At 45.5% G+C, this 10348-nt stretch overlaps 1 protein-coding gene across 1 annotated transcript in view; it reads right to left on the minus strand.

The window, feature by feature from the left end:
* LOC115288407 (serine/threonine-protein kinase Kist) overlaps positions 1–10285 on the minus strand; it is a 103953-nt gene extending 93668 nt beyond the window's left edge. Inside the window, exon 1 of the mRNA XM_029935711.1 lies at positions 9987–10285. The gene's annotated coding sequence lies outside the window, so the exon portion shown is untranslated. The remainder of the gene's footprint in view (positions 1–9986) is intronic.
* Positions 10286–10348: the final 63 nt, after the last annotated feature.

A 10348-nucleotide genomic window follows, 5' to 3' on the forward strand; every position in this document is an offset into this window, starting at 1 on the left:
TCCCAGGGATGCTAGAAGGGGCGGGGCGTCCCTGAGGCTGCTGGGCGGGACAGCAGCGGGTGTCGCCCGCCCGCAGGGTTAAGGCTGTGCCGCTGTAGGTCTGGCCCCTGTGGCAGAGACTGAGGAGTCAGGAAAGACAGGACACAGACCCCCTGAGGCCCACCGGCGCCCACCTGTGTGTGTGATCTCTCCTCCTCCTAGGAAGCCTCCAGGATAGGGCTCCATTCCCTAAGACCCTGGATTCCAGTACAAGTGGAGGCCCTCTTCACCATCCCATTGGGAGCAATAGTGTCTAGAAATTGAAAAGAGCACACAGGGGCCTCTCTAGGCCATCCCAGGGGAAGACGACTTAGAAATGGAGGGGAAAGAACACAGCAACGATTCCAGATGGAGACTTCTAATCCCCGCCCCTGAGAAACTAAATGGAAGAGGAAACAGGTCATTTGAGGTTACTCAGCCATCAGCCGAGGCCCACCTGTAGGCGAGGTTTGGTGATGAGTCCCTTCTCTGTTCCGGAGTTTCCCTGGGGGCCTTGGTTCACTTCTGCAGTTTGCTTTTAGATGGAGCTCATTTCTTAAGCCAGCCAGAGGTTTAGAAGAGGAAGAGGGCGGAGAAAGAAGGGGCGGAGAGGAGTAAAATTCATGTCCTGCCTGGAGCCACAGGATGTGGCCTTAAATACAAAAAAGGTCATGGCAGGAGCACCTGGGTGGCTCGGTCTGGTCGGTTGAGCATCTGACTCTTGATTTTAGCTCAGGCTGTGATCCCAGGGTCTTGGGATCAAGCCCCATGCTAGGCTCCATGCTGAGCGTAGAGCCTGCTTGGGATTCCCTTTCTCTTTCCCTGTGCCCCGCTCCCCTGCTCGCACTCACTTGCTGGCTCGCTCTCTCTCTCAAACACAAAAGAAAAGAAAAGAAATAAGGTCATGGCAGATGTAATTAATCAACATGAATCATAGTAGAGTAAGATGGGTCCTTAAGCCGTATGACTGATGTCTCTAAAGATGAGAAGAGGCAGAGTGAATAGGACCCCGTGTGAAAGCACACAGGCAGGACACCTGGATGACAGCAGCAGAGTTCGAGTGACGTGTCCACAAGCCAAGGAATGCCAAGGATGTCCGGCCAACGCCAGAGGCTAGAAGGACATGGAAAGATTCTTATGGGTTTCAGAGGGAGCATGGTCCCGGCAGTACCTCGGTTTCAGACTTCTAGCTTCGGCGAGAAAATAGATGTCTGCTGCTTTCAGCCCCCCAGGTTTTGGCACTTTGTCATAGTGGCCCTAAGAAATGGCCGGGGGGAGGGAGGACCCCTGGGTGGCTCAGTCGGTTAAGTGTCCGACTTCAGCTCAGGTCATGATCTTGCAATTTGACGGTTCGAGCCCCATGTCGGGCTCTGAGCTGACAGCTTAGACTAAGCCTGGAGACTGATTCAGATTCTGTATCTCCCGCTCTCTCTGCCCCTCCCTTGCTCCCTCTCTGTCTCTGTCTCTCAAAATAAAATAAAGACATAAAAAAAATTTAAAAAAACATAAAAGAAATGACCACAAGGGGGAAACAAGAAGTGAATCCGGGGAGTATTCTGGACCCACTGGTCATGTCAGTGAGACCGAGGGGCCACTTTTATAGAGTCATCCCGTCCCCAAGGCTTGAGGGGAGCTTCCCAAACTTTTCATCAATGATGCATGTCCCCTTGTACTGAAGACTCCCAGAGTGAAATGAGAAAATGTTCTAGAGGTCTGTAAAGTGCTGGGGGCCCCTTAGCACACCTGGAATGCTGAGCCACACAGGCACAACCTGGGGACAGTCTGCACTCTTCCCGTATCAGCTAAGCGTCTGACTTCGGCTCGGGTCACATTCTCACCACCTCAGTTCGAGCCCCACACCGGGCTCTGCACTGTCAGCGTGGAGCCTGCCTCAGTTCGGTTCCTGTCTCCCTCTCTCTGCCCCTCCCCAGCTCATGCTCTCTCTCTCAAAAAATAAAGGAAAACATCACAAATTTTTAAACAAAAGAAGCAAAAGGAACCCAAGAAACGAGGCGATGGCATTAAGCCACCCTCCTGCACGAGGCTTCAACTCCTCCCGACTCCTGTTCCCCGCAAGAGGGGTTCAGGGTGCGACATGATATTTCCTGTTAGGCCCAGGAAGAAAACTTCTACAAGACCATCCCTGGCGACCACACACAGTGTCCCTCTCACCGGGGAGCCCTGAGAAATGGCAGGCAGAAGCGCTGTGGCCGGAGCTGGAAGCAGCCAATCATTGTCATCACCTTCCCACCGAGATCTCCCAGGGGCTGAATCCCTGCTCCCCATCTCAGGGGCCGGGCCGCTGCCCAGGGCCAGGAAGCGTGGCTAAAAGGGTGACAGAGAACACAAGACGCGGCCACGCAGCTGGGCGGCAAGGCATTTCCTCAGACTGACCACCGTAACCACCAAAGCTTTGTTTTCTCTTCTCACGGTCCGTGACATTTGCCTTGGTAAATTCTTTCGATTCTAGTTCTTCCTTCGGTCGTGTCCCTCAAAGCTCAGATAACAACCCTTCCCCCGCCAAGTCCTGGACCCCGTGGATATGTTGAGTTCCTTGATAAAAGGAACTTTGCAGATAGAATTAAGACTGACTATGGGGCGCCTGGGTGACTAAGTCGGTTAAGTGTCCGACTTCAGCTCAGGTCTTGATCTTGCAGTCTGAGTTTGAGCCCCACATCGGGCTCTGTGTTGACAGCTCAAAGCCTGGAGTCTGCCTTGGATTCTGTGTCTCCCTCTCTCTCTACCCCTCTCCCACTCATGCTCTCTCTCTCTCTTTTTCTCAAAAATAAATAAACTTTAAAAAAAAGAATTAAAATTGATTGCTGATCAGTTGACCTCAAAGAAAGGCGGGGGTCCTGGATTGTGTGGATGGCTCCAATGTAATCCCGGGAGTTCACCAAAGTAGAACACAGCTGGTGGTTAGAGCCTGGTGGTGGAGGAGGGAGGCAGACGACAGGTTTGAAGTGTGGGAGAGACTTGACCGGCCAATACTGACTTTGGAGATGGAGCAAAGAGGTCACAAGCCAAGACATAGGGGAAGGCTCTAGAATCTGAGATGAGTCCTTGACTGACAGCCAAAAAGAAAGTGGGCTGCCATTCCCACAACTGCCTGAAGCTAAACTCCACAACAATCTACATGAGCAAGAATATGGACTCCCCTCCCAGAGCCTCCAAGAAGGACCACAAGCTGACATCTTGATTTTGGCCTTGTGAGAAGCTAAGCAAAGACTCCTCAAGCCTGCCGGACTTCTGACCCAAGGAGACTGAGGTAATGAATCTGTGTTGCTTTCGGGCACTAAGTTGGTGGTAATTTGTTACAGCGCCAACAAGAAACAAATAGAACATGCTCAGCACATCGGGTTGGTTCCCCCAGGAAGTAAGCCCAGGTTCCCTGTGGAGGGAGAAATAGATTCTTCTCCCCCGCCTCACTGGCCTTCACACTGAAGAGTATGATCCTCTTTACTGCACATTAGGCCAGCACCAAGCCTTGTTACAGGAAGAGGATCTCAACCTCAGTTTCTCTCGTGGGGTTCCAAGAGGACTCAAGCCTGTTCACTTAAATCAGACCGCGTGGAAAAAAATAAAGCTGCCTAATGTTTACTTACCTACTGAGCGCACTTCCTAATCATAGCTTCTCCTAGAATGTGTACTCACCAAGTTTACCTTTTATATTCGATTGGGGTCTCAGCCCCTTTTGAGATTTTTGTTTGCACTCTTCAGAGATTTTTCACCTTGTTTACTGCCAAATATTGCAATTATAAAATAAACTGAAGCATATAAGATAGTTAAACATATAAGATAGTTAAAGCAGTGAAATGAGTATACAGTTAACCCTTGAACAACATGAGGGTTAGAGGTACTGACGCTTACTGCCGACCTGAAGTCTTACTGTAACAGACACAACCAATTAACACATATTTTGAATGCTTCTATGTGTTACATATGATATTCTTACCATAAAGAAAGCTAAAGAAAAGAACATGTTGTTAAGTAAATCATTAAGAAAGAGAAAATGCATTTATAGTATGTACTTACTTGTTTTAAATGCTTATTTATTATTTTTGAAAGAGCGAGAACACAAGTGGGGGAGGGGCAGAGAGAGAGGGAGACACAGAATCTGAAACAGGCTGCAGGCTCTGAGCTGTTAGTGCAGAACCCAATGCGGGGCTCAAACCCACAGACCGTGAGATCATGACCTGAGCCGAAGTTGGACGCTCAACTGACTGAGCCACCCAGGCGCCCCTAGTACTTGCTATTTTAATGAAAAAACATGCAATTATATAGGTGGAACAGCAGAGTTCAAGCCCATTTGTTCAAGGGTTGACTGTATCATCTGCATTCACCTCTTACATAGCTCAGATTCTACCTGAGAGTCATACGTATGTTCGTGCTAATTTAACACCAAACTGTTCTTTTCAATAATCAATAGTTATACTATGGCTTTTAAAAACTTATTTAAAGAATAATGTCAGGAAGAATGAGGGAAAATCTGTGGAGAGGGTCATCAGGAAAGCTGATAGTTCAAGTTTGGAGGAAATCAAGAAGTAGTGGAAGTTCAACACATCCACTATTAGTGGATGGCATGACCCCATTCCAATGGCTGATGAATTACAATTGTGGATGAATAAGCAATTATAATTCAATCAACAGAGATAGTATTTAATTGAAAAATTCAATGCCATGTGTCTGTGTATCTAACAGGATCCCTTTTGCTGCAGCAATGAGTCCCAACTCAAATACTTACACAGGAAGAAAGTTTATTCTCTTGCCTGACTGGAGGTCCAGAGGAGGAATAGACTCTTGGATCAGATGGTAAAGGACCTCAACACTGTTGTCAAGGATCCAGATTCTCTCTCTACTTTGTCCCTCTTAGCAGCCAACCTGAATCCTAGGGTCCCAGGATGATTGCCAAAGGTATGTTAACTACTGGAAATTAAGTAAAAACTTTTTTTTAAAAAATGACCAAAAGCCCCCAAACAAGAGTGTAGCCAGCCCTAAGAAATCATTGGATCTGGGGAATAAAAATCTATGGAGACCCTAAGTCAAACTGTCTCTCCTTTTCTTTTTCTTTTTGAGATATAAATGTCTTGTCGAGATATAGTTGACATGCAGCACTGTGTAAGTTTAAGGTGGACAGCATAGGGACTTGACTTACATATGTTGTAAAATGATTACTGCCATAAGTCTAGTTAATATCCATCATCTCATAGACACACACACACACACACACACACACACACACACACACCAAAGAAAAAGAAAAAGGAAAAAATGTTTTTCCTTGTGATGAGAACTTTTAGGACTTCTTCCCCTCTACAGCGCACAGCAATGTTAGCTGTGGTCATCATGTTGTACATCACATCCCCAGGACTTACTTGCCTCGTAACTGGAAGTTTGCAACCCACCTTCATGTGATTCGCCCTCCCCTTACTTTTGGTAACCACAAATCTGATCTCTTTTTATGTGAGTTTTTTCCCCCTTAGATTCCATTTATGAGTGAGATCATACAATATTTGATTTTCTCTGCCTGACTCATTTCATTTAACATAGCGCCCTCAAGCTCCATCCTTGTTGTTGCAATTAGGAAGGTTAATTTCTTTTTTATGGTGTATATATACCACATCTTCTGTATCCACTCATCTGTTGATGGACACTTACGTTCTTTTCATGCCTTGGCTACTGTAAATAATGCTGCCATGAACATGGGGATGCAGATATTTCTTCAGCATACTGATTTCATCCCCTTCTAATATATATCCAGAAGTAGCTGGATCATATGGTAATTCTATTTTTAATTTTCTGGAGAACCTCCACACTACTTTCCATAGTGGTTGTAATAATTTAAATTCCCACCAATAGCACACAAAGATTCCCTTTCCTCCACAGGCTCGCCAGATCCAGTATCTCTTATCTCTTTGGTGATGCTCCTTCTAACAGGTGTGAGATGATACCTGTGGTTTTGATTGACATTTCTCTCATGGTTAGTGTTGTTGAGCACATTTTCATGTACCTGTTGGCCATTTGTATATATTTTTTGAAAAAAAAAAGTCTATTCAGGTCCTTTTCCCATTTTGAAATTGGATTGGTTGGGTTTTTTGCCATTGAGTTGTATGAATTCTTTATATATTGGGATATTAACCCCTTATTAAATATATGGGTTACAGTATATTGTCACATTCAGGAAGTTGTGTTGGTAGGACTGTCTCTTGACTCTACTTGTCTCCATGAGTCTACTTCATTCTTCATTTTGTGGACTGGTTCTCTCCTCCTGTCTGCTGGGTCCACAGGGGGAAAAATCCCATTATATAGCCATTTATAGAGAACTCATAACTCATTTTCATTCTTATCCCTACTCTCCATCTATTGTGCCTCCCTTTTCTTTCTTTTCTTAACCTCCTCCAAATTCCTTGATTAGGGTCTCTGACTGGCCCATCTTGGGTCAGAAGCCTACCCTTGGTCCAATCAACTATGGCTAGAGGGATGGAGTCACATTCCACAACGCATGACAGTAGGCTTTGATGGCCATTGATGAAAGGAAGGGGAGTCCATGCAAGAAATTAAAGATGTTGGGGCACCTGCGTGGCTCAGTGTCTCAGGTCACGATCTCATGGTTCTTGAGTTCTGGGCTGCATCAAACTCCACGCTGGCAGGATGGAGCCTACTTGAGATTCTCTCTCTCCCTTTGTCTGGCCCTCTTCTCCTCCCCCCTCACTAAGTAAATTCAAAAAGAAAAATTAAAGATGTAGCTGTGTACTGTGAAGCTACTCTTTTTTTTTAATGTTTTATTTATTTTTGATACAGAGAGAGACAGAGCATGAGAGGGGGAGGGGCAGAGAGAGAAGGAGACACAGAACCGGAAGCAGGCTCCAGGCTCTGAGCTAGCTGTCAGCAGAGAGCCTGATGCAGGACTTGAACCCACAAATGTGAGATCTGACCTGAGGCGAAGTCGGAGGCTTAACTGACTGAGCCACCCAGGCACACGTGAAGCTACTCTTGAAGGTGACATGGATCAGAGTAACTTGAGAATAGAAGATGTTTTATCATAAAAAAATTCAACATGTGCAAAAATCAGAGCCATGAATATAACAAACCTTACCATCACCCACTTATGCATATTTATTCACATAAGCACAATGCCATCACTACACCAAACAAAGTCAACAATTTCCTTGGTTCATCTACCATCCCATCAATATTTAGATTTCCCCAATCGCAAGAAACTTATTTGTATCCGGGTTTATCAAACCAGGATCTAAACAAGATCCTCACGTTACATGGGTCATATGCCTCATCAATCTCTTTTAACCTGGAGCAGTCCCCACCCCGTTGTCTGACTCTGTCTTTATGACATTAACCTATAAAGAAACAATGTTAGTTGTTCCGATTGAATGTCCACATACTGGATTTTATCTGTCTGCATCTTCATTATGCATATCTAACTTTCTTATAAGTAGAATTTTATTCATTTTAAAATGTTTTATTTATTTTTGAGAGAGAGAAAGAGAAAGAGAGAGAGAGAGCAGGGGAAGGTCAGAGAAAAAGGGAGACACAGAATCTGAAGACAGGCTCCAGGCTCTGAGCTAGATATCAGGACAAAGCCTGATGCGGGGCTCAAACCCACGAACTGTGAGATCATGGCCTGAGATGAAGCCGAACGCTCAACCAACTGAGCCACCCAAGCGCCCCATTAGAATTTTATTCTAAAGGTTTGGTTTACTGCAAGGTCAATGGTTTTTTGAAAATACTTCCTTACTGGTGTTGCCTGCTTCCCGGTGCCTCAAGTTCATGGTCATTCAGTGTCTAGTTGTCCCCCTCTTAGTTTGTTCAGACTGACCAGGGAGTCCAGGTGGTGACCGCTTGATTTCTTTCTTGTAAATGTCATTGTCAAACATTTGCCTAAAATGTTCACCCATTGACTGCCTCTGCCTGAATCATTTATTTCATTAGGTACTACAAAATGGAAGTGAAATGATCCTATCGGGGGGTACGTGCATATCTAACTTTCCTAGGTATTGCCAGACTCTCTTCTGCTGGAGTTACAACCGTTTTGTATCCCAGCCAGCGATGTAGGAGATGTCATCAAATGTCACCTCAGCATGTCTTCAAAGTTTCGGTTTCATCGATATGAGGGGCCAAAGCTGTCTCCTCACTGTGGATTTAATTTGCATTTCTGTTATGGTAAGTGGGGATGGGGGGACTGGGTTTTGGGGAAAAAAGGGAACAAGAAAGCCCCAGTCATGAAGATTGTGAGCATGTACTAACTTACTTCCTCCCTTTGGTCAAAAAATATCCTTACAGCAAGCTTGGTACCCAGCTTCCTCTTTCCCCAGGACAAATTCTCTCCTTACTTGTTATAATTCCCAGGAAATTCAATAACATATGGCCCTACGCCACATAAGAAAAAAATGGAGATTTGAAAGCATGACTTTCTAATAAGTTTCTGGTGAATGTCACTCCATTACACCAACAGCAGAACAGTGTGATTTCCAAGGAAGAACAAAAATCTGCTACAAGGAGGTTCGCTGTAAGACAGTTTTCCACGAGTAGGTGGATGGCTGAAAGACAGCAACAAGACAGAATAACCGTCTGGTTAAGAGAACATTAAGAGAATGTAGGATGACTCGTGAGCACATAGTTCTTTTTTTTTTTTTAGTTTATTTATTTATTTATTTTGAGAGAGACAGAGACAATGTGAGTGGGGGAGGGGCAGGGAGAGAGGAAGAGAGAGAGAATCCCAAGCAGGTTCCATACTCTCAGCACAGAGCCAGACACAGGGCTCGAACCCACGAACTGTGAGATCATGACCTGAGCTGAGATCAAGAGGTGGACGCTTAACCAACTGAGCCATCTAGGAGCCCCTTATTTTTGTAGATACATACTTGAGATGTGTGGCAAGTCCTAAATACAGAAAGAACTTTACATATAGTTTATACCAACTGACATTGTACCATAGTAATTGTGGGAGATAAGTAAATGTGACCCAGTTTAAACTACTGGATTACAGATAGGTTCATATGCCTTATTCATCTCAGATTAATTAATGAATAATATGTAGACAGTTAGTTCAAAAAGGTCTTGGAGGAAACAGGGAGATGTCATTCAGAGGATACAAAGTACCAGTTATCAGATGAGTAATTTTGGAGAATTTAATGTACATGGTGGTTATGGTCAATAATCCTGTATTACATACTTGAAAGTTGCTAAGAGAATGGATCTTAAATGTTCTCACGACAAAACAGAAAGCGTAATTAGGTGACAAGATGAAGGTGTTAACTTATGGTATGGTGGGAATCATTTTGCAACGCATAAAGATAAAAAATCAATGCGTTATACACCTTAAACGTATATAATGTTATATGTCAATTATACCTCAATCAAGCTGGGGGGGGGTCTTAGAAATTAGTCTCACCCTCTAATGACAGAAGGCTCCCCTTCCCAAAAATTTCAGCAGATCCAGGCAGAAAAGGCTCTGAGAGAGAGAGAGAGAGAGAGAAGAAGAGGAAAGAAAGAGGAAGAAAGACAGAGAAAGAAAGAAAGAAAAAGAAAGAAGAAAGAAAGAAAAAAGAAAAAGAAAAAAAGGCTCTTCTCATCAATACCGGCTTACCTGAAGAGGGCTCAATGTCTCTGGACAGATAGACTCTTCTTGGTCTCCCTTCACGGGAACACATCACTGCTGTCCTCCAGGATGGGAACTTGAAAGGACCCAAGGATACTCAAACCAAGCCTGCCCTCTCCTCTCTTGCACCGGAAGAGAGCTCCCTGACCGATCTGGCACCCCCAGCCACCCCTCCCTCCTGCCCCAGCTCCGTCCCCCAAAGGCATAATGCTGGGAGATGTTATCAGGCCTTTGTTCATCGAGGGGGGCCTTAGCCAGGGGCTGGGCTGTCCCCCCTCATTGCAGTCAGTTGCCTTCTCTTCACACTAATGTCTTCCATTTTTCATGCCATCTGACCTGGGGAAACTCTTACCTTTTCAATTGTTCCATGACATCTGGACAAACCCGGATTCATTCGGCATGCGCACACTTTCTGAGCACTTAGCGTAGAGCAGGGACGGGCAGCTCCAGCCGGAAATGGGCATGGGTGGCAGCCAAAGGTAGTGGCCCGCTGCCTGCAAGGAACACCAGCAGCCAGAGTACGAGAAACTGGGTGCTTTGGGCTGATCGTCCAGGCCGCGACCCCGTTCTGGGGAGCTCACTTCAGCCCTGCAGCCCCACCCACGACCATCACCGAGTTTACCGTGTGCTCCAACTTGCTCTCACCCACTACTGTGAGTCACACGAGGGCCACTTACAGGCTGAAATGTCGTGGTCACTTCACCAACCCCGCCC

The sequence above is a fragment of the Suricata suricatta genome, chromosome 3, assembly GCF_006229205.1.
Source record: "Suricata suricatta isolate VVHF042 chromosome 3, meerkat_22Aug2017_6uvM2_HiC, whole genome shotgun sequence".
Taxonomy (NCBI): Eukaryota; Metazoa; Chordata; class Mammalia; order Carnivora; family Herpestidae; genus Suricata; species Suricata suricatta.